Source organism: Chiloscyllium plagiosum, unplaced genomic scaffold (assembly GCF_037043375.1).
Source record: "Chiloscyllium plagiosum isolate Xiang-an unplaced genomic scaffold, Cpla_swu_hap1 HiC_scaffold_31, whole genome shotgun sequence".
In the NCBI taxonomy this organism is placed as follows: Eukaryota; Metazoa; Chordata; class Chondrichthyes; order Orectolobiformes; family Hemiscylliidae; genus Chiloscyllium; species Chiloscyllium plagiosum.
Genome location: NW_028270169.1, coordinates 2,155,958 through 2,181,131, shown reverse-complemented (window position 1 = coordinate 2,181,131; position 25,174 = coordinate 2,155,958). Strand labels below are relative to the sequence as shown.

Sequence of the window (25,174 nt, the reverse complement as noted above, 5' to 3'; positions counted from 1 at the left end):
GTTCCTGAAGGGGCTGTCTCTAATTGGGATACAGTTCCTGAAGGGGCTGACTCTCACTGGGATACAGTTCCTGAAGGGGCTGTCTCTAACTGGGATACAGTTCCTGAAGGGGCTGACTCTCACTGGGATACAGTTCCTGAAGGGGCTGTCTCTCACTGGGATACAGTTCCTGAAGGGGCTGTCTCTAACTGGGATACAGTTCCTGAAGGGGCTGACTCTCACTGGGATACAGTTCCCGAAGGGGCTGTCTCTCACTGGGATACAGTTCCTGAAGGTGCTGACTCTCACTGGGATACAGTTCCTGAAGGGGCTGACTCATTGGGACACAGTTCCTGAAGGGGCTATCTCTCACTGGGATACAGTTCCTGAAGGGGCTGTCTCTCACTGGGATACTGTTCCTGAAGGGGCTGTCTCTCACTGGGATACAGTTCCTGAAGGGGCTGAGTCTCACTGGGATACAGTTCCTGAAAGGGCTGTCTCTCACTGGGATACAGTTCCTGAAGGGGCTGACTCAATGGGACACAGTTCCTGAAGGGCCTGTCTCTCACTGGGATACAGTTCCTGAAGGGGCTGTCTCTCACTGGGATATAGTTCCTGAAGGTGCTGACTCTCACTGGGATACAGTTCCTGAAAGGGCTGTCTCTCACTGGGATACAGTTCCCGAAGGGGCTATCTCTCACTGGATACAGTTCCTGAAGGTGCTGACTCTCACTGGGATACAGTTCCTGAAGGTGCTGTCTCTCACTGGGATACAGTTCCCAAAGGGGCTGTCTCTCACTGGGATACAGTTCCTGAAGGGGCTGTCTCTCACTGGGATACAGTTCCTGAAGGTGCTGACTCTCACTGGGATACAGTTCCTGAAGGGGCTGACTCAATGGGACACGGTTCCTGAAGGTGCTGACTCTCACTGGGATACAGTTCCTGAAGGGGCTGTCTCTCACTGGGATACAGTTCCCGAAGGGGCTATCTCTCACTGGATACAGTTCCTGAAGGTGCTGACTCTCACTGGGATACAGTTCCTGAAGGTGCTGTCTCTCACTGGGATACAGTTCCCAAAGGGGCTTACTCTCACTGGGATACAGTTCCCGAAGGGGCTGTCTCTCACTGGGATACAGTTCCTGAAGGGGCTGTCTCTCACTGGGATACAGTTCCTGAAGGTGCTGACTCTCACTGGGATACAGTTCCTGAAGGGGCTGACTCTCACTGGGATACAGTTCCTGAAGGTGCTGACTCTCACTGGGATTAAGTTCCTGAAGGGGCTGTCTCTCACTGGGATACAGTTCCGGTAGGGGCTGAATCTCATTGGGATACAGTTCCGGAAGGGGCTGACTCTCACTGGGATACAGTTCCGGAAGGGGCTGTCTCTCACTGGGATACAGTTCCGGAAGGGGCTGACTCTCACTGGGATACAGTTCCGGAAGGGGCTGACTCTCACTGGGATACAGTTCCTGAAGGGGCTGTCTCTCACTGGGATACAGTTCCTGAAGGTGCTGACTCTCACTGGGATACAGTTCCTGAAGGGGCTGACTCTCACTGGGATACAGTTCCTGAAGGGGCTGACTCTCACTGGGATACAGTTCCTGAAGGTGCTGTCTCTCACTGGGATACAGTTCCTGAAGGGGCTGACTCTCACTGGGATACAGTTCCTGAAGGTGCTGTCTCTCACTGGGATACAGTTCCCAAAGGGGCTGACTCTCACTGGGATACAGTTCCTGAAGGGGCTGTCTCTCACTGGGATACAGTTCCTGAAGGGGCTGTCTCTCACTGGGATACAGTTCCTGAAGGTGCTGACTCTCACTGGGATACAGTTCCTGAAGGGGCTGACTCTCACTGGGATACAGTTCCTGAGGTGCTGACTCTCACTGGGATACAGTTCCTGAAGGGGCTGTCTCTCACTGGGATACAGTTCCGGTAGGGGCTGACTCTCACTGGGATACAGTCTCTGAAGGGGCTGACTCTCACTGGGATACAGTCTCTGAAGGGGCTGTCTCTCACTGGGACACAGTTCCTGAAGGGGCTGTCTCTCACTGGGATACAGTTCCTGAAGGTGCTGACTCTCACTGGGATACAGTTCCTGAAGGGGCTGTCTCTCACTGGGATACAGTTCCTGAAGGGGCTGACTCTCACTGGGATACAGTCTCTGAAGGGGCTGTCTCTCACTGGGACACAGTTCCTGAAGGGGCTGTCTCTCACTGGGATACAGTCCCTGAAGGTGCTGTCTCTCACTGGGATACAGTTCCTGAAGGGGCTGTCTCTCACTGGGATACAGTCCCTGAAGGGGCTGTCTCTCACTGGGATACAGTTCCTGAAGGTGCTGACTCTCACTGGGATACAGTTCCTGAAGGGGCTGTCTCTCACTGGGATACAGTTCCTGAAGGGGCTGACTCTCACTGGGAGACAGGTTGAGGTTCTATTAGTTTTGAGTGAGTTATTGATTTTGAGTGAATTGCTGAGATTGTGTTCTGCTGTGGTTTGTCTTAAGTGAGGTTCAGTATGTTACTGAATTGTTAGTCCATCCAATCTATTGAGCTGTGTGTTGCTCCTGGATCTTTCAGCTGCTCCTTGTGTCTGTGTGACTCGCCTCTCTTAACTGTAAGAGTCTAGATGCTGATACAGATTCCACAGCATATAATCTCTTACTGTTCGGTGAAACAAGCCGTCTGTCTGGATCAGGTTGTCGGCCGGGCCAGTGGGTAACTGGAGCCCACCCATAGCCAGCCCCAAGGTGTGCAGACCTCACCCACCACTGCCCACTGGGGCTCAGTTCTCCAGCACAGAATGATCCCAGGGTGATTGGTGAAGAAAGAGCTTGAACTCTGAACCATTGTATTCTGGTGAAACAAAAAGCAGATTGTGATCTTCATCAGTTTAACTCGTGAAATCAGGCTCCATACTTACCAAAAATATTCAGGCATGGAGTGACAAAAAATCTCAACAGGTAACCAGTGAACAATCAATTCTTAATCAATTAATAATTATCATCTGTTACAAACAGGTTACTGCAGCATTTCAACTAATCCCTGACTTTAACTCCCCCTGCTCCAGAAACCCCCAAGCACGGAATTTGTGAACTTTTAGCCAGTTTTTAAATATTCCAAGATATGCATTCAATGTCCTTCCTGCCCCCCACTCTCCTCCTTGGTCTCTCTCCTGCACTGGATTTCCTGGCTGCAAGGAACAGGATTTCCTGGGATCTGGGAAAATCAGGCAGATTTCAACTGCAGGAGACCTGGTCAAGTCTGGACTCACACAGAGGTCTCGGAGGTGGGTGAATTGGGGTAATATGTTGAGACATGGGGCTGATGGAGAGCTAGTGCCTTAGGGAGGGGGCTGAGTTATTCCTGTCTGTGGAGATGGTCATTCTCAGACTCTCCCGAGTTGGGGAAAGTGATTGAGTGAATGTGAGCCTGCACTGCCCCTCAGTGGCACATCCTGATACTACAGCAATCCCTGTAACTGGGATCAGCTCCTGGGCAGTTTCAGCAGCTCCAGGGAAATGAGAGATTCCTTTAAACTGCTCTCAGAGATTGATGTCTCCATTATTCAACTGTGTAAAACAAAACAAATTTAAAGAAACTGTTTATTTGCATGTTCCAGTCTTAATTTTGTGTTTCCCAGTGTTCCCTCTGGACAGTAGCTGTTCTGCTGTTGACACTTCCTCTGCTCATATTTTGTTTCTTTCCTGACATCATTGTCACCTGCTTTAGCTCAGACACCATGCCCTTTGACAGTGAATGTCCACTACCTTCTGCCCTATCACAGAGATTGCCTTTTTCTCTCTCCATTTCTGACTCTCGCCCACTGTGAAAGGTCACTGACCAAAAACATCCACTGTTTCTTCACATTACTGCCAGATGCTCAGAGTACTTATGACATTTTCTGATTATTTTATAATAAAAGGAAATTGTTAAAAACTAAATTCCCAGAGACAGCAAGCACAAACATAGCTACTATGACTGGACCCAGAGATATTGTGCTCCAGGGAAATTCCCTCAGTAAGACATTATTGTCTGTGTGGGTGGTTCTGTTTCTGTGTGTATGTGTGGGTCTGAGTGTAGAATCATAGAATCCTTACATTGTGGAAATATACCCTTCAGCCCAACAAGTCCATACCAACCCTCTGAACAGTAACCCACCCAGACTTATTCCCCTATATTTACCCCTGACTAATGCACCTACCCTGCACATCCATGAACACTATGGACAATTTAGCACAGCTAATTCACCTTACCTGCACATCTTTGGATTGTGGTAGGAAACCAGAGCACCTGGAGGAAAGCCACACAGACCCGGGGAGAACATGCAAACTCCACACAATCACCATGGCTGGAATTGAACCCAGGTTCCCTGGCGCTGTGAGGCAGCAGTGCTAACCCACTGAGCAACTGTGCCATCCCTGTCTGTGGGTCAATGTGTCTATGGGTCTGTATGTGTGCGTGGGTCTGTATATGTATGGGTCTGTTTCTAATGAGTTAATGTCTGTGGGTCTGTGTGTCTGGGTTTGTGTCTATGGGTCTGTATGTGTCCGTGTGCGTGGGTCTGTATATGTATGGGTCTGTGTCTATGAGTTAATGTCTGTGGGTCTGTGTGTCTGGGTTTGTGTCTATGGGTCTGTATGTGTATGTGTGGGCCCACTCCTCCCTGTACAGCTCCAAGCTCAGTCCTGCTGCCCAGGAGGTCACTGCACTGATCTGACTGACTGTGAGGGAACAATGATCTGGGGATAGGGAAAGTTCTGCTGCATACCTTGGCTAGTTAGGACAGGAGCCTCTCTACCTGGGGTACAAATTCATTGAATTGATAGTGAAACTGACTGCCCAGTATCACAAATGGAGAAAGGCCATTGACATTGGTCAGTTGGTCAACAGCTGGGGGAAAATGGGTCAGAGGGCATGGGCCAGGTTCATTGTCAGGTTATTCGCCAGGCCGAGATACTGACTGGTCGGGTCTCCATTTTCCCAGAGAGAGCACCATGATCCTACAGGTCCCACTGGAACCTCAGGATTAGAGTGATGCTGGAAAAGCACAGCAGGTCAGGCAGCATCTGAGGAGCAGGAAAATCGACATTCCGGGCAGGAGCCTTCATCAGCCTGAAACGTCAATTTTCCTGCTCCTCGGATGCTGCCTGACCTCCTGTGCTTTTCCAGCACCACTCTAATCTTGACTCTAATCTTCAGCATCTGCAGTACCCACTTTTGTCCCGAGAACCTCAGTCTGGATCTGGTCTCACTATTGCCTAAGTTTCCATGGATGGAGCTCAGTGAGACTGCAGGGTTGGAAATCTTAAGCAGACAACCTTATTATTTGTAACCAAAGTATTAAATTGGAGAGGATTCAGAAAAGATTTACCAGAATGTTGCCAGGTCTGGAATGTTTGTTTTATAAGGAGAGGCTGAATAAGCTGCGGCTATTTTCACTGGAGCGGTCACAGATTGATGGTGACCTTATAGAGGTTTATAAAATCATGCAGGGCATGGATAGGGTGATTAGCCAAGGTCTTCTCCCCAGGGTAGGGCAGTTCAAAACTAGAGGGTATACATTTAAGGTGAGAGCAGAAAGATTTAAAAGTGACCTGATGGGCAACATTTTCACACAAAAGGTGGTTCATATGTGGAATGGACTGCCAGAGGAATTGGTAGATGTGCATACAGTTACAACGTTTAAAAGACATTTGGACAGGTACATGAATAGGAAAGGTTTAGAGAGATATGGGCCAAATACAGGCACGTGGGGCTAGTTTAGTTTGGGAAATGTGGTTGGCTTGGGTGAGTTGGAGTTCCGTGCTGTATGACTCTGACTCAATTACATAGAACATAGAACATAGAAGAATACAGCGCAGTACAGGCCCTTGGGCCCTCGATGTTGCGCCGATCCAAGCCCACCTAAACTACACTAACCCACTATCCTCCATATACCTATCCAATGCCCTCTTAAATGCCCATAAAGAGGGAGAGTCCACCACTGTTACTGGCAGGGCATTCCATGAACTAACGACTCGCTGAGTGAAGAACCTACCCCTAACATCAGTCCTATATCTACCCCCCCTTAATTTAAAGCTATGCCCCCTTGTAATACCCGACTCAATACGCGGGAAAAGGTTCATACTGTCGACCCTATCTAACCCCCTAATCATCTTGTACACCTCAATCAAGTCACCCCTGAACCTTCTTTTCTCTAGTGAAAACAGCCCCAAGTGCCTCAGTCTTTCCTCATACGATTTTCCTTCCATACCAGGCAACATCCTGGTAAACCTCCTCTGCACCCGTTCCAATGCCTCCACATCCTTCCTATAGTATGGCGACCAAAACTGCACACAATATTCCAGATGCGGCCGCACCAGAGTCTTATACAACTGCATCATGACCTCAGGACTCCGGAACTCAATTCCTCTACCAATAAAAGCCAGTACGCCATATGCCTTCCTGACCGCACTATTTACCTGGGTGGCAACTTTCAGAGATCTGTGTACATGGACACCAAGATCCCTCTGCTCATCCACACTACCAAGTATCCGACCATTAGCCCAGTACCCCATCTTTTTGTTATTCTTCCCAAAGTGAATCACCTCGCACTTAGCTACATTGAATTCCATTTGCCACCTTTCTGCCCAGCTCTGCAGCTTCTCTATATCCTGCTGTAACCTGCCACATGCTTCCTCACTGTCAACAACTCCTCCGACTTTCGTGTCATCCGCAAACTTGCTCACCCAACCTTCTAACCCCTCTTCCAGGTCATTTATAAAAATGACAAACAGCAATGGTCCCAAAACAGATCCTTGCGGAACACCGCTAGTGACGGCACTCCATGAAGAAACTTTGCCATCAACTACTACCCTCTGTCTTCTTCCATCCAGCCAATTCCTAATCCAAACCTCCAACTCACCCTCAATGCCATATCTCCGTATTTTCTGCAGTAGCCTACCATGGGGAACCTTATCAAACGCCTTACTAAAATCCATATATACCACATCTACCGCTTTCCCCTCATCAACCTCCTTCGTCACCTTTTCAAAGAATTCAATAAGGTTTGTGAGGCACGACTTGCCCTTCACAAAACCATGCTGACTATCCTTGATCACATTATTCCTATCTAGATGTGCATAAATCCTATCCCTTACAATTCTCTCTAAGACTTTGCCAACAACAGAAGTGAGACTCACCGGCCTATAGTTACATAAAATGATTGACATCTATAATCTCCTGTGAACAAGAGCTAGTATAGTGACTGCTCGTATCTTTTTCAAAGTTACAAAGTTGCTGAACTGGACTAGTTATTTTGGTGTGGAGTTTGACTGAAGTCAGATCCTGGCAGTAAATCTCCAGCTGAAAAGAACAGAGTCTCCAAGATCGCAGGAAGACACGAGGATATTTCTCAAATTCTGCCACCAACTCCCTCCCTAAGGGCTGTAGCTCCAGTATCAAATGTCCCACCACTCTGGAATCCCTTTGGGGAACTGTGACAAGCAACACCAAACCCACTCTGCGCTTAAATCGGAGACAGACCTGAGGAGGCTGACATCAGCCAATAGGATTGCAGTGTCATGGAGTGTAATATTAAACATGATTTGGCGATGCCGGTGTTGGACTGGGGTGTACAAAGTTAGAAATCACACAACACCAGGTTATAGTCCAACAGGTTTAATTGGAAGCACTAGCTTTCGGAGCGACGCTCCTTCATCAGGTGATTGTGGAGGGCTCGATCGTAACACAGAATTTATAGCAAAAATTTGCAGTGTGACATAACTGAAATTATACATTGAAGAATTGATTGTCTGTTAAGCCTTTCATCTGTTAGAATACAGTGATAGTTTCACTTCTTTCATGTGTAAATCACAAAACCTTTTTTTTAAAGTTGCATTCTCGGGTTAGCTGTTAACAATGGTGATAGCTAGACAATATGGTGAAGGTGTTGGCCCCCTGTGTTCTCTGTCTATGACCTGATGTTTAGATTGATTCTAATCTAAAAAGTGAGATAACCGAGTTTTACATAAATTCATTCAGTTTTTGACCTGAGTTCTACATGAATGTATGCAGTTTTTGAGCAAAATGCAATGTAACTCTGCAAGTACAAATTCACCCCACAAAATATATGTGTGCATGTGGGTCTTTGTCTGTCTGTGTGTGTGTGTCTGTCTGGGGTGGGGGTTGTGAGTGTGATAAAGTGTGTGTGTGGTGAGTGCAGAGTGTCTTAAGTCTGTGAGGGGGTGCATGTGAGTGTGTGTGTCTATAAGGGTGTGTGTGAGTGTCTGTGTGCGTGTCTGTGTGTATCTGTGTCCGTGTGCATGTGTGTGTGTGTGTATAGTGCAATGGTGGTCACCTGTAATGTGACATGAACCCAAGGTCCCGGTTGAGGCCCTCCCTATGGGTACCGAATTTAGCTATCAGCCTCTGCTCAGCCACTTTCCTCTGCTGCCTGTCCCGAAGTCCACCTTGGAGGATGGTCACCCGAAGGTCCGAGGCTGAACGTCCTGGACCACTGAAGTGTTCCCCAACTGGGAGGGAACCCTCCTGTCTATTGATTGTTGTGCGGTGCCCATTCATCCGTTGCCGTAGTCTTTGCTCGGTTAAACAAATATTAAACAAATTTAGCTGAAGTCTTTCATCTTTTAGAATGACCATGGTGGTTTCAGTTCCTTCATATGTAAATCCCAGAACGTTTTTAAAGTTACATTCTCAAGACAGCTTTAACAACAGGAGCCATCTCAGCTCAGATACTGCATTGAAGGTGTGTCTGGGTCCCAGTGTTAGGTCAGACTGATTCTATTACTAAAATGGGATTTACAGAATCTTACATGAATTTATGCAGTTTTTTAGCAAAATGAAATGTAATTCTGCAAGTACAAATTCACCCCACAAACATATATGTGTGTCTGTGCAGGGGAGACTGAGTGAGTGCATGTGGGTGTGTGTGTGAGGGTGTGTGTCTGTGAGTGTGTGTATGTGTGTGAGTGTAATGGCGTATAGGTTTGTGAGAAGGTGCATGTGAGTGCAGGAGTGCATGTGTGAGCGCATGAGAGAGAGCTTGTGAATGGGAGAGGGTCTGCGTGAGGGTGTGTAGTGTGACATGAACCCAAGGTCCCGGTTGAGGCCATCCCCATGGGAACCAAACTTGCCTATCAGCCTCTGCTTGGCCACTCTGCGTTGTTGCCTGTCCCAAAGGCCGCCTTGGGCGATGATCACTGGAGGTCAGAGGCTGAATGTCCTGGACTGCTGATGTTTTCCCTGACTGGGAGGGAACACTTCTGTCTGGTGATTACTGTGCTGTGTCCATTCATCTGTTGCTGTAGCCTCTGCTCGGTTCATGTCACACGACAGGTGACCCCACTACACTATACTTTATCTCACACACACACTCCTACAGACCCACACACTCACGCAGACCCTCTCTCCTACACAAGCTCTCTCATGTGCTCACATGTACACTCCCATACTCACACACACACACACCCTCTCACAGACTTATACCCCATTACACTCACACTCTCTCAGTCTCTCCTGCACAGACACACATATATGTTTGTGGGGTGAATTTGTACTTGCAGAATTACATTTCATTTTGCTAAAAAACTGCATAAATTCATGTAAGATTCTGTAAATCCCATTTTAGAAATAGAATCAGTCTGACCTAACACTGGGACCCAGACAGACTTTAACCTCACACCTTCAATGCAGTATCTGAGCTGAGATGGCTCCTGTTGTTAAAGCTGTCTTGAGAATGTAACTTTAAAAACGTTCTGGGATTTACATATGAAGGAACTGAAACCACCATGGTCATTCTAAAAGATGAAAGACTTCAGCTAAATTTGTTTAATATTACACTCCGTGACACTGCAATCCTGTTGCTATGATTCTGCTCCACAACCCCTAAAGAAGCAGCACATTGAAAGCTAGTTCTTCAAAGTAAACCTGTTGAACTGTAGCCTGGTGTTATGTACGCCCCAGTCCAACACGCGATAGCGAGATAGATGTCTTTACATTCAGAAAGAACCCACACTCTCTGGAACGGAGAGATGTCTGGACATCTGGTCACAGTGTAGAGTAAGCAATGGAGCAGAGACCTCACTGGGAGTTCCAGTCTCTGTTTGATTTGAAACCAAAAGAGAAAATGCTGGACAATCTCAGCAGGTCTGGCAGTATCTGTAAGGAGAGAAAAGAGCTGACTTTTAAAGTCTAACTGACCCTTTGTCAAAGCAGCTTTGACAAAGGGTCAGTTAAGCTCGAAACAAATTCTCTTTTCTCTCCTTACAGACGCTGCCAGACCTGCTGAGATTGTCCAGCATTTTCTCTTTTGATTTCAGCATCCACAGTAATTTGCTTTTACCTGTTTGACTTGATCTCAGTGTGAGCAGCATGATTCAGCTCAGACTCTGGCTCACAGCAAGAGACTGGTGCCTTTGGTTCCGGCTGCAACTTGTTGTGAGTTCTGCTGGTTCAGGATTACATCACGTGAGCACTGTAAGGCAGCTTACACTGTCCGCCATCCAGACAAGTGAACAGGCACGAGCAAGATCAGGACCCCCACAAAATAACAGAGCACTCTCTCCGATATCTGATGTCAATCATGGTCAGAAACAAAAAGAAGTCAAATTTATCAAGGTCTTCTCCCACAACTCAGCAGGGTAAGGGTCACTCGCTGTGTAACCGTACAGAGTCAGTGTTTATTCAGCAGGGTAAGGGTCACTCACTGTGTAACCGTACAGAGTCAGTGTTTATTCAGCAGGGTAAGGGTCACTCACTGTGTAACCGTACAGAGTCAGTGTTTATTCAGCAGGGTCAGGGTCACTCACTGTGTAACCGTACAGAGTCAGTGTTTATTCAGCAGGGTAAGGGTCACTCACTGTGTAACCGTACAGAGTCAGTGTTTATTCAGCAGGGTAAGGGTCACTCACTGTGTAACTGTACAGAGTCAGGGTTTATTCAGCAGGGTAAGGGTCACTCACTGTGTAACCGTACAGAGTCAGTGTTTATTCAGCAGGGTAAGGGTCACTCACTGTGTAACCGTACAGAGTCAGTGTTTATTCAGCAGGGTAAGGGTCACTCACTGTGTAACCGTACAGAGTCAGTGTTTATTCAGGGTAAGGGTCACTCACTGTGTAACCGTACAGAGTCAGTGTTTATTCAGGGTAAGGGTCACTCACTGTGTAACCGTACAGAGTCAGTGTTTATTCAGGGTAAGGGTCACTCACTGTGTAACCGTACAGAGTCAGTGTTTATTCAGGGTAAGGGTCACTCACTGTGTAACCGTACAGAGTCAGTGTTTATTCAGCAGGGTAAGGGTCACTCACTGTGTAACCGTACAGAGTCAGTGTTTATTCAGGGTAAGGGTCACTCACTGTGTAACCGTACAGAGTCAGTGTTTATTCAGGGTAAGGGTCACTCACTGTGTAACCGTACAGAGTCAGTGTTTATTCAGGGTAAGGGTCACTCACTGTGTAACCGTACAGAGTCAGTGTTTATTCAGGGTAAGGGTCACTCACTGTGTAACCGTACAGAGTCAGTGTTTATTCAGGGTAAGGGTCACTCACTGTGTAACTGTACAGAGTCAGTGTTTATTCAGGGTAAGGGTCACTCACTGTGTAACTGTACAGAGTCAGTGTTTATTCAGGGTAAGGGTCACTCACTGTGTAACTGTACAGAGTCAGTGTTTATTCAGGGTAAGGGTCACTCACTGTGTAACTGTACAGAGTCAGTGTTTATTCAGGGTAAGGGTCACTCACTGTGTAACTGTACAGAGTCAGTGTTTATTCAGGGTAAGGGTCACTCACTGTGTAACTGTACAGAGTCAGTGTTTATTCAGGGTAAGGGTCACTCGCTGTGTAACCGTACAGAGTCAGTGTTTATTCAGGGTCAGGGTCACTCACTGTGTAACTGTACAGAGTCAGTGTCTATTCAGGGTAAGGGTCACTCACTGTGTAACTGTACAGAGTCAGTGTTTATTCAGGGTAAGGGTCACTCGCTGTGTAACCGTACAGAGTCAGTGTTTATTCAGGGTAAGGGTCACTCGCTGTGTAACTGTACAGAGTCAGTGTTTATTCAGGGTAAGGGTCACTCGCTGTGTAACCGTACAGAGTCAGTGTTTATTCAGGGTAAGGGTCACTCACTGTGTAACTGTACAGAGTCAGTGTTTATTCAGGGTAAGGGTCACTCGCTGTGTAACTGTACAGAGTCAGTGTTTATTCAGGGTAAGGGTCACTCACTGTGTAACTGTACAGAGTCAGTGTTTATTCAGGGTAAGGGTCACTCGCTGTGTAACCGTACAGAGTCAGTGTTTATTCAGGGTAAGGGTCACTCGCTGTGTAACTGTACAGAGTCAGTGTTTATTCAGGGTAAGGGTCACTCACTGTGTAACTGTACAGAGTCAGTGTTTATTCAGGGTAAGGGTCACTCGCTGTGTAACCGTACAGAGTCAGTGTTTATTCAGGGTAAGGGTCACTCGCTGTGTAACCGTACAGAGTCAGTGTTTATTCAGGGTAAGGGTCACTCGCTGTGTAACTGTACAGAGTCAGTGTTTATTCAGGGTAAGGGTCACTCACTGTGTAACTGTACAGAGTCAGTGTTTATTCAGGGTAAGGGTCACTCGCTGTGTAACCGTACAGAGTCAGTGTTTATTCAGGGTAAGGGTCACTCGCTGTGTAACCGTACAGAGTCAGTGTTTATTCAGGGTAAGGGTCACTCACTGTGTAACCGTACAGAGTCAGTGTTTATTCAGGGTAAGGGTCACTCACTGTGTAACTGTACAGAGTCAGTGTTTATTCAGGGTAAGGGTCACTCACTGTGTAACTGTACAGAGTCAGTGTTTATTCAGGGTAAGGGTCACTCGCTGTGTAACTGTACAGAGTCAGTGTTTATTCAGGGTAAGGGTCACTCGCTGTGTAACTGTACAGAGTCAGTGTTTATTCAGCAGGGTAAGGGTCACTCGCTGTGTAACCGTACAGAGTCAGTGTTTATTCAGGGTAAGGGTCACTCACTGTGTAACCGTACAGAGTCAGTGTTTATTCAGGGTAAGGGTCACTCACTGTGTAACCGTAGAGTCAGTGTTTATTCAGGGTAAGGGTCACTCACTGTGTAACCGTACAGAGTCAGTGTTTATTCAGGGTAAGGGTCACTCGCTGTGTAACTGTACAGAGTCAGTGTTTATTCAGGGTAAGGGTCACTCGCTGTGTAACTGTACAGAGTCAGTGTTTATTCAGGGTAAGGGTCACTCACTGTGTAACCGTAGAGTCAGTGTTTATTCAGGGTAAGGGTCACTCACTGTGTAACCGTACAGAGTCAGTGTTTATTCAGGGTAAGGGTCACTCGCTGTGTAACCGTACAGAGTCAAGTGTTTATTCAGCAGGGTAAGGGTCACTCACTGTGTAACTGTACAGAGTCAAGTGTTTATTCAGCAGGGTAAGGGTCACTCGCTGTGTAACTGTACACAGTCAAGTGTTTATTCAGCAGGGTAAGGGTCACTCACTGTGTAACCGTACAGAGTCAGTGTTTATTCAGGGTAAGGGTCACTCACTGTGTAACTGTACAGAGTCAGTGTTTATTCAGCAGGGTAAGGGTCACTCACTGTGTAACCGTACAGAGTCAGTGTTTATTCAGGGTAAGGGTCACTCACTGTGTAACTGTACAGAGTCAGTGTTTATTCAGCAGGGTAAGGGTCACTCACTGTGTAACCGTACAGAGTCAGTGTTTATTCAGGGTCAGGGTCACTCACTGTGTAACTGTACAGAGTCAGTGTTTATTCAGCAGGGTAAGGGTCACTCACTGTGTAACCGTACAGAGTCAGTGTTTATTCAGGGTAAGGGTCACTCGCTGTGTAACCGTACAGAGTCAGTGTTTATTCAGGGTAAGGGTCACTCGCTGTGTAACTGTACAGAGTCAGTGTTTATTCAGGATAAGGGTCACTCGCTGTGTAACTGTACAGAGTCAGTGTTTATTCAGGGTAAGGGTCACTCGCTGTGTAACCGTACAGAGTCAGTGTTTATTCAGGGTAAGGGTCACTCACTGTGTAACTGTACAGAGTCAGTGTTTATTCAGGGTAAGGGTCACTCACTGTGTAACCGTAGAGTCAGTGTTTATTCAGGGTAAGGGTCACTCACTGTGTAACCGTACAGAGTCAGTGTTTATTCAGGGTAAGGGTCACTCACTGTGTAACCGTACAGAGTCAGTGTTTATTCAGGGTAAGGGTCACTCGCTGTGTAACCGTACAGAGTCAGTGTTTATTCAGGGTAAGGGTCACTCACTGTGTAACCGTACAGAGTCAGTGTTTATTCAGGGTAAGGGTCACTCGCTGTGTAACCGTACAGAGTCAGTGTTTATTCAGGGTAAGGGTCACTCGCTGTGTAACTGTACAGAGTCAGTGTTTATTCAGGGTAAGGGTCACTCGCTGTGTAACTGTACAGAGTCAGTGTTTATTCAGGGTAAGGGTCACTCGCTGTGTAACCGTACAGAGTCAGTGTTTATTCAGGGTAAGGGTCACTCGCTGTGTAACTGTACAGAGTCAGTGTTTATTCAGGGTAAGGGTCACTCGCTGTGTAACTGTACAGAGTCAGTGTTTATTCAGGGTAAGGGTCACTCGCTGTGTAACCGTACAGAGTCAGTGTTTATTCAGGGTAAGGGTCACTCACTGTGTAACTGTACAGAGTCAGTGTTTATTCAGGGTAAGGGTCACTCACTGTGTAACCGTAGAGTCAGTGTTTATTCAGGGTAAGGGTCACTCACTGTGTAACCGTACAGAGTCAGTGTTTATTCAGGGTAAGGGTCACTCGCTGTGTAACCGTACAGAGTCAAGTGTTTATTCAGCAGGGTAAGGGTCACTCACTGTGTAACTGTACAGAGTCAAGTGTTTATTCAGCAGGGTAAGGGTCACTCGCTGTGTAACTGTACAGAGTCAAGTGTTTATTCAGCAGGGTAAGGGTCACTCACTGTGTAACCGTACAGAGTCAAGTGTTTATTCAGGGTAAGTGTCACTCACTGTGTAACTGTACAGAGTCAGTGTTTATTCAGGGTAAGGGTCACTCGCTGTGTAACCGTACAGAGTCAGTGTTTATTCAGGGTAAGGGTCACTCACTGTGTAACTGTACAGAGTCAGTGTTTATTCAGGGTAAGGGTCACTCGCTGTGTAACTGTACAGAGTCAGTGTTTATTCAGGGTAAGGGTCACTCGCTGTGTAACTGTACAGAGTCAGTGTTTATTCAGGGTAAGGGTCACTCGCTGTGTAACTGTACAGAGTCAGTGTTTATTCAGGGTAAGGGTCACTCGCTGTGTAACTGTACAGAGTCAGTGTTTATTCAGGGTAAGGGTCACTCGCTGTGTAACTGTACAGAGTCAGTGTTTATTCAGGGTAAGGGTCACTCGCTGTGTAACTGTACAGAGTCAGTGTTTATTCAGGGTAAGGGTCACTCGCTGTGTAACTGTACAGAGTCAGTGTTTATTCAGGGTAAGGGTCACTCGCTGTGTAACTGTACAGAGTCAGTGTTTATTCAGGGTAAGGGTCACTCGCTGTGTAACTGTACAGAGTCAGTGTTTATTCAGGGTAAGGGTCACTCGCTGTGTAACTGTACAGAGTCAGTGTTTATTCAGGGTAAGGGTCACTCGCTGTGTAACCGTACAGAGTCAGTGTTTATTCAGGGTAAGGGTCACTCACTGTGTAACCGTACAGAGTCAGTGTTTATTCAGGGTAAGGGTCACTCACTGTGTAACCGTACAGAGTCAGTGTTTATTCAGGGTAAGGGTCACTCACTGTGTAACCGTACAGAGTCAGTGTTTATTCAGCAGAGTAAGGGTCACTCGCTGTGTAACCGTACAGAGTCAGTGTTTATTCAGCAGGGTAAGGGTCACTCACTGTGTAACCGTACAGAGTCAGGGTTTATTCAGCAGAGTAAGGGTCACTCGCTGTGTAACCGTACAGAGTCAGTGTTTATTCAGCAGGGTAAGGGTCACTCGCTGTGTAACCGTACAGAGTCAGTGTTTATTCAGCAGGGTCAGGGTCACTCACTGTGTAACCGTACAGAGTCAGGGTTTATTCAGCAGGGTAAGGGTCACTCACTGTGTAACCGTACAGAGTCAGTGTTTATTCAGCAGAGTAAGGGTCACTCGCTGTGTAACCGTACAGAGTCAGTGTTTATTCAGCAGGGTAAGGGTCACTCACTGTGTAACCGTACAGAGTCAGTGTTTATTCAGCAGAGTAAGGGTCACTCGCTGTGTAACCGTACAGAGTCAGGGGTTATTCAGCAGGGTAAGGGTCACTCGCTGTGTAACCGTACAGAGTCAGTGTTTATTCAGCAGGGTAAGGGTCACTCACTGTGTAACCGTACAGAGTCAGTGTTTATTCAGCAGGGTAAGGGTCACTCACTGTGTAACCGTACAGAGTCAGTGTTTATTCAGCAGGGTAAGGGTCACTCACTGTGTAACCGTACAGAGTCAGTGTTTATTCAGCAGGGTAAGGGTCACTCACTGTGTGACCGTACAGAGTCAGTGTTTATTCAGCAGGGTAAGGGTCACTCACTGTGTAACCGTACAGAGTCAGTGTTTATTCAGCAGGGTAAGGGTCACTCACTGTGTAACCGTACAGAGTCAGTGTTTATTCAGCAGGGTAAGGGTCACTCACTGTGTAACTGTACAGAGTCAGGGTTTATTCAGCAGGGTAAGGGTCACTCACTGTGTAACCGTACAGAGTCAGTGTTTATTCAGCAGGGTAAGGGTCACTCACTGTGTAACCGTACAGAGTCAGTGTTTATTCAGCAGGGTAAGGGTCACTCACTGTGTAACCGTACAGAGTCAGTGTTTATTCAGCAGGGTAAGGGTCACTCGCTGTGTAACCGTACAGAGTCAGTGTTTATTCAGCAGGGTAAGGGTCACTCGCTGTGTAACCGTACAGAGTCAGGGTTTATTCAGCAGGGTAAGGGTCACTCACTGTGTAACCGTACAGAGTCAGTGTTTATTCAGCAGGGTAAGGGTCACTCACTGTGTAACCGTACAGAGTCAGTGTTTATTCAGCAGGGTAAGGGTCACTCGCTGTGTAACCGTACAGAGTCAGTGTTTATTCAGCAGGGAAAGGGTCACTCGCTCTGTAACTGTACAGAGTCAGTGTTTATTCAGCAGGGTAAGGGTCACTCGCTGTGTAACTGTACAGAGTCAGTGTTTATTCAGCAGGGTAAGGGTCACTCACTGTGTAACTGTACAGAGTCAGTGTTTATTCAGCAGGGAAAGGGTCACTCGCTCTGTAACCGTACAGAGTCAGTGTTTATTCAGCAGGGTAAGGGTCACTCACTGTGTAACCGTACAGAGTCAGTGTTTATTCAGCAGGGAAAGGGTCACTCGCTGTGTAACTGTACAGAGTCAGTGTTTATTCAGCAGGATAAGGGTCACTCGCTGTGTAACTGTACAGAGTCAGTGTTTATTCAGCAGGGAAAGGGTCACTCGCTGTGTAACTGTACAGAGTCAGTGTTTATTCAGCAGGGTAAGGGTCACTCACTGTGTAACCGTACAGAGTCAGTGTTTATTCAGCAGGATAAGGGTCACTCACTGTGTAACTGTACAGAGTCAGTGTTTATTCAGCAGGGAAAGGGTCACTCGCTGTGTAACTGTACAGAGTCAGTGTTTATTCAGCAGGGTAAGGGTCACTCACTGTGTAACCGTACAGAGTCAGTGTTTATTCAGCAGGATAAGGGTCACTCGCTGTGTAACTGTACAGAGTCAGTGTTTATTCAGCAGGGAAAGGGTCACTCGCTGTGTAACTGTACAGAGTCAGTGTTTATTCAGCAGGGTAAGGGTCACTCACTGTGTAACCGTACAGAGTCAGTGTTTATTCAGGGTCAGGGTCACTCACTGTGTAACTGTACAGAGTCAGTGTTTATTCAGCAGGGTAAGGGTCACTCACTGTGTAACCGTACAGAGTCAGTGTTTATTCAGGGTCAGGGTCACTCAATGTGTAACCGTACAGAGTCAGTGTTTATTCAGCAGGGTAAGGGTCACTCACTGTGTAACTGTACAGAGTCAGTGTTTATTCAGCAGGGTAAGGGTCACTCACTGTGTAACCGTACAGAGTCAGTGTTTATCCAGCAGGGTAAGGGTCACTCACTGTGTAACCGTACAGAGTGAGTGTTTATTCAGGGTAAGGGTCACTCGCTCTGTAACCGTACAGAGTCAGTGTTTATTCAGGGTAAGGGTCACTTGCTCTGTAACCGTACAGAGTGAGTGTTTATTCAGCAGGGTAAGGGTCACTCACTGTGTAACCGTACAGAGTCAGTGTTTATTCAGGGTAAGGGTCACTCGCTGTGTAACTGTACAGAGTCAGTGTTTATTCAGCAGGGTAAGGGTCACTCACTGTGTAACCGTAGAGTCAGTGTTTATTCAGCAGGGTAAGGGTCACTCACTGTGTAACCGTACAGAGTCAGTGTTTATTCAGGCTAAGGGTCACCCACTGTGTAACCGTACAGAGTCAGTGTTTATTCAAGGTAAGGGTCACTCGCTGTGTAACCGTACAGAGTCAGTGTTTATTCAGGGTAAGGGTCACTCGCTGTGTAACCGTACAGAGTCAGTGTTTATTCAGGGTAAGGGTCACTCATTGTGTAACTGTACAGAGTCAGTGTTTATTCAGGGTAACAGTCACTCGCTGTATAACCGTACAGAGTCAGTGTTTATTCAGGGTAAGGGTCACTCGCTGTGTGACTGTACAGAGTCAGTGTTTATTCAGGGTAAGGGTCACTCACTGTGTAACTGTACAGAGTCAGTGTTTATTCAGGGTAAGGGTCACTCATTGTGTAACCGTACAGAGTCAGTGTTTATTCAGGGTAAGGGTCACTCGCTGTATAACCGTACAGAGTCAGTGTTTATTCAGCAGGGTAAGGGTCACTCGCTGTGTAACTGTACAGAGTCAGTGTTTATTTAGCAGGGCAAGGGTCACTCACTGTGTAATGTACAGAGTCAGTGTTTATTCAGCAGGGTAAGGGTCACTCACTGTGTAACCGTACAGAGTCAGTGTTTATTTAGCAGGGTAAGGGTCACTCACTGTGTAATGTACAGCAAGTACTAAACTGGGCCAAGACCAATTATATCAAAATTGGACAGGAGCTGGGAAATATGGATTGGACACAGCTATTTGAAGGGAAGTCCACATTTGCGATGTGGGAGGATTTCAAAGACAGGTTGAAGGTAGTGCAGGATAGGCATGTCCCGTTGAAAACAAGGGATAGGAAAGGCAGGATTTGTGACCCATGGATGAGAGGAGAAATCATGCAACTAGCCAAGAGGAAAAGGGAAGTGTACATAAGGTCCAGGCAGCTAGAACAGAACAGACCTTGGAGGAATATCGGGAGAATAGGACCAGTCTCAAATGAGGAACCGAGCAGTCTAAAAGGAGCCATGGAATAACTTTAGTGAGCAGAATTAAGGAGAATCCCAAGGCCTTTTGTTCTTATATAAGCAGCAATAGGGTAACCAGAGAAAGGGTTGGTTCACTAAAGGATAAGGAAGGAAAGTTGTGTTTTGAACCAGAGAGAATGGGTGAGATTCTCAATGATTACTGTGTATCAGTGTTCACTGAGAGGGACATGATGAATGTTGACATTAGAGATAGAAGTTTGTTTACTCTGAATCACATTGAGATAAGGAGGGAAGACATGTTGGGTAGGGTAAAGGATATTAAGGTGGACAAATCCCCAGGACCAGATAGGATCTATCCTAGGTTACTGAGGAAGGCGAGAGAGGAAATAACTGAGGCCCTCACAAGTATCTTTGTAGCATCCTTCAATACAGGAGAAGTGCCAGAGGACTGGAGACTTGCTAATGTTGTCCCCCTGTAACTACAGACCAGTGAGCCTGACGTCAGTGGTGGGGAAGTTGCTGGGGAGGGTACTGAGGGATAGGATCTATTTATTTTTAGAAAAGAATGAGCTTCTCAGTGATAGACAACATGGTTTTTGTGAGGGGGAGATCGGGCCTTACCAACTTAATAGAGGTCTTCGAGGAAGTGACCAAGTTATTAGATGAAGGAAGGGCTGTTGATGTCATATACATGGACTTTAGTAAGGTGTTTGATAAGGTTCCCCATGGTAAACTAATGGAGAAAGTGAATTCACATGGTGTGCAGGGTGTTCTAGCTCGGTGGATAAAGAACTGGTTGAGCAACAGGAGACAGAGAGTAGTAGTTGAAGGGAGTTTCTCGAAATGGAGAAAGGTGACCAATGGTGTTCCACAGGGATCAGTGCTGGGGCCACTGTTGTTTGTGATATACATAAACGATCTGGAAGAGGGCACTGTTGGTATGATCAGCAAGTTTGCAGAAGACACGAAGATTGGTGGAGTAGCAGAAAGCATAAGGGACTGTCAGAGAATACAGGAGGATATAGATAGACTGGAGAGTTGGGCGGAGAAGTAGCAGATGGCGTTTAATCCGGGCAAATGTGAGGTGATGCATTTAGGCAAGACTAATTCTAGAGCGAATTATACAATGAATGGAGAGCCTTGGGGAAAGTTGATGGGCAGAACGATCTGGGAGTGCAGGTCCATTGTACCCTGAAGGTTGCTGCACAGGTGGATAGTGGTCACGAAGGCATATAGTATGCTTGCCTTCATTGGGTGGGGTATTGAGTATAAGAGCTGGCAGGTCATGTTACAATTGTACAAGACATTGGTTCGGCCACATTTAGAATACTGTGTGCAGTTTTAGTCGCCACATTACCAAAAGGATGTGGACGCTTTGGAGAGGGTGCAGAGAAGGTTTACGAGGATGTTGCCTGATATGGAAGGTGCTAGCTATGAAGAGATGTTGAGTAGGTTAGGTTTATTTTCATTAGAAAAAAGGAGATTGAGGGGGGACCTGATTGAGGTTTACAAAATCATGAAGGGTATAGACAGGGTGGATAGAGACAAGCTTTTTCCCAGGATGAAGGATTCAGTAATCAGAGGTCATGCGTTCAAGGTGAGAGGTGGAAAGTTTAAGGGGGATACACGCGGCAAGTACTTCACACATAGGGTGGTGGGCGTCTGGAACGCATTGCCAGCAAGGTGGTAGAGGCAGGCACGGTAGATTCATTTAAGATACGTCTAGACAGATGCATGAATAGGTGGGGAATAGAGGGATACAGATGCTTAGGAATTGGGCGACAGGTTTAGACAGTGGATTTGGATCGGCTCAGGCTTGGAGGGCCGAAGGGCTGGGTTGTAAATGTTCTTTGAATAGGTGCTTAACTCTACAGATAATGCCTTTGGGTCTGAATTACCATCGTGCTTGACTGATGCCCAGCTCTGGGAGAAAGTGAGGCCTGCAAATGCTGAAGATCAGAGTCAAGAGTGTGCTGCTGGAAAAGCACAGCAGTGCAGGCAGCATCCAGGGAGCAGGAGAATTGATGTTTCGGGCATAAGCCCTTCCTGCTCCTCAAATCCTGTCTGACCTGCTGTGCTCTTGCAGCACCACACTCTCATCTCTGATCTTCAATTCTGTTTAACTGAAAATTCCACAAATTAAGTTTTAAGAAGACCAAAACTACTGCTATCTGTTCTGGCCATAATCTCTGTTTCTGCCCTTTGACTCTATCCTCTTTCAGCCTGGTGTGTTCCAGATCCTCTTGGTCACAGAGACCATCTCTTTCCACATGTCTAATATCACCTCAGTGTCCTTGACTCTGCTCCCCTGCTACTCAAACCCTTACCTATCCCTTGCCCCTCCACAGCCTCACCCTCCCTTTCCCTGCACTCTCCCCTCCCTCTCACCCTGCCCTCTCCCCCTCTCACCCTTCCCTTCCCCTCCCTCTCCCTCCTCCCTGCTTTCACCCCTCCTTCCCACCACCCTCACCTCATCCCTCCCCTCCCTCTACCCACCCATCCCTTCTCCACTTCTCCCTGCCCTCCCCCTTCCCTCCCTCCCCCCACCCTTATTCATCTCTCCCTCTGCCCATACTCAACATATCCAGCACTCTGTCAGCCTGTCCCTCACTCAGATCTCTCCAAGTGTGGTGATAGCACTGATAGCGTCTCCTATCCCCAGGTCCTAATTCGAATGAATTGACTGAGAACGACACCAGTGTTTTCTTATTTGCCCGTTGCTCCGTGTTGCAAGTTCGGTTGACATAGTTCCCCTTCAATCTTGGCCAAATTGTTGAGAAATTTCCAGTGAGTTGGATGCCAGCCAGTGTGGTCACATTCTTCAGAGATCAGTGTAGTTATATAAAATGGAACCTGGTCAAATATTACTCCTTGATACTATACTCCAACCAAGAGGGACCCTCAGGGAGGCTGCTCACTCACATAGTTCAATACTTGTTCAGACAAGATGAACTCCCACAATGTATCACCAACAGACAGGGGATCAGGGAGAGGGAGGTAGGGAATGAGAAGGAGACACTGGGATTCCAAGGGAGACACCAGGATTTTGACAGACAGAGCAGGAATGAGAAGGGAGGAACAGCTAGTGCAGGTTAGTGCACACCCACCTGAGTTTGTCTGGATCACGATCCACTTCAGGCTCAGTGGCTTTCTTCAGTCTGAGCTTCTCTTTGCTGATCCCATGAGAGATTCATTCTCGCACCGTCCTGTTCTGCAGCCACCCTTTAACAACAAGAGTGAGTGATTTTAAATCTGCTATAAATAGCTCACTGCCTGTTTAAGTTTATCTGGTCCCTCCTCCCACTGGGAACTGGTCCAGAATTCATCAGCATCTGATTCGAATTTGGACACTTACTGAGTCAAGTCGCAGTTTAAAACCTTGCAGGCAAATGGCCTGAGCCATGATCAGAGACACGTGTGGAGAGTATCTCTACAGCCAGGAATCAGAGCCAGCCCCAGAGCCAGACTCTGGGCCAGTTCTAACAGCTGGCTCTCAAATGTGTTTTCAAAAACAAAGCCAGCTCATTGACAGTCAGAGAGGCAATATGCTCATCAAGTTCATCTCTTTATTCAAAACACAAAATCATTTGTCTATATTTTCATATACAATTGTACTATCTAGAACTTGCCAGGTGCCCAACTCTAACATCTTCAATAAAAACTTCCAACATTTTCCATGTAATAGAGGAGGTACACGCATTCATTTCCAATCCAATGGGACGTTCTCCGAATTAAGGGAGTTTTGGAAAATTACAACCAATGCATAAACTATCTTTCTAGCGAATTCTTTTCAAACTCTAGGATGGAGTCCATCAGGATCTGGGTGCTTGTTGGTCCATGCTCCAAAGATTTACTCAGTACCACATCTCTGATGATTGTTATTTTCTTGAGGTCCTCCCTCCCTCCCTTCCATTTCCAGATGGTACTTGTATCATTTCCTGTGAAGCCTGATGACCTTTCAGTTTATCTGCAAACTCCTGACTTTCCATTATTAATCATCCAGTCTCTCTTTCTGTAAGGCAAATGCTCACATTGTTAACTTTTTTCTAAAATCTATAGAAACTCTTATTGTCTGTTTGCATATTGTCAGCGAATTTCTTCTTATACTCTAATATTTCCTTTTATTAGTTTTGGATACTCTTTGCTTTTTTTTCATTCTGTGCAATCTTCTGACCTGCCCCAGTCTTTGTACAATTAAATACCACTTTGTTTAGTTAGATCTTATCTTAAACATTTCTAGTTGACCACTGGAATTTTCCTACTCACTGAAATGTATCTATTCTGTCTATTCTTGCCTTCATTATTTATTCCTTAATGCCCTACCTCACCATATGGTCATTGTTGGGAGCCTGTACCCCAATCCCACAAGTAACTTTGTGCCTTTTTAAATTCTCATCTCTATCCAAACTGTTTCCATTTCCTGATTTCCTGAACCTGGGTCATTCCTTGTTATTGTCTTAATTCTATCAGTAATGACCGGAACGAACCATCCACCTTTTCCTACTTCACTGTGATTTGGCCATGAGTTGAAAATGTGTAGTGCTGGAAAAGCACAGTCAGTCAGGCAGCATCTGAGGAGCAGGACAATCGACATTTACATCCTGTTATCTTCCGGGTTCAGCTCCCAAACCATGTCATCCTGCAGCTATGTTTCTGTGACGGCTAATGGACCATTTCTATTCGCACTCCCAGTTCATCCGTTTTGTTTCAAATGCTACATGCATCAGTCACAGATCCTTTAATTGTAGCCTTTCACTCTCTTGATAAGTTCCAGTCTTATCTGTTGATTGATTCTTGGATACATTCTCTCAATCCCTGCAGCTACAATCTGTTTAATATGTCCTATATTAATGTCTCTCTTTGGCCTTGACTGTACTATTTCATTTAACATATCTTCTCACATTTGATCTTTGCCGCACTATTCAGTTTTAAATCCTCTCTACTTCCTTGGTCTTAAACAAGACTTTAATTTCTGGACTTTTGTATTCCTTCATTTATTTGTGCTGTTTTTTAAAGTTCTGGTTCTGTAATGAGTGTGTAACTGAGATGGTATTGGTTACAGTGGTAGAGGTGAGTTGGTGCTGAACAGAGTGATGTTTATGTCAGCAGTAATAGTGAAGGGAACTTGTACCTGGTCACCAGCCCATAGCCCATAACAGAGAACTTAACAAGAAGGGCTGTAACGTTGGACATTCTCTTTATTCCTTCATTTTTCTGCCTTTATATTTTTTGTTTTGGTTTATTTGGAGAATGGCGACACTATACAACACTTTTCACCGTATTTTGTAACAAGGTACAGGTGACAACGCATAAATCAAGCATCAAACGTTTAGTCACGCAGTCGGCAACAATACCAGCCCCAGCACATTTCAGGTGGATACCCTCCCATTGGGACAGATCCCACTTTCCCATGTCCTGGTGCCTGAGCCCCACAAACTGGAAATGACATTGCTATACTTTCAGCCGTGCCTCACTGCAGGAAGTGCTGGAAATACTCATTGGGTCAAGCTGAGAGACTGAGTTAACACTCCACATCAATAAGGAGGCTTCATCAGAATCTTTCAGCATTCTCCCTTTGCACATTGTGCCTCTTGGCTGGTTTTGTTTGTTAATCTCAGTGGGTATGATGTGGAGGTGCCAGGTGTTGGGTTGGGTGCACAAGGTCAGAACTCACATGACACCAGGTTACAGTCAACACGTTTATTTGAAATCAGAAGCTTTCAAAGCGCTGATCCTTCATCAGCTGAAATCATGAGAAGCATTCAGGCACAGAATTTATAGGCAGAGAGACCAAAAAATCACACACATGGGGTGAGCAGTGTGTCGACAGGCTGAATAATAAGTCTCTGCATGTGATCAAG

The 25,174-nt window shown here is 46.3% G+C and overlaps 1 long non-coding RNA gene across 2 annotated transcripts in view; it reads right to left on the bottom strand.

Annotated features, from left to right (window-relative positions):
* The window catches only part of LOC148141840 (uncharacterized), a 39,980-nt gene extending 17,486 nt beyond the window's left edge, over window positions 1-22,494 (bottom strand). For both annotated transcript variants that reach the window (XR_015752311.1, XR_015752312.1), the window contains exons 1-2: window positions 22,421-22,494; window positions 2,745-2,831 (exon numbers count right to left, since the gene is read on the bottom strand). This is a non-coding gene — a long non-coding RNA (uncharacterized LOC148141840). The remainder of the gene's footprint in view (window positions 1-2,744; window positions 2,832-22,420) is intronic.
* Window positions 22,495-25,174: the final 2,680 nt, after the last annotated feature.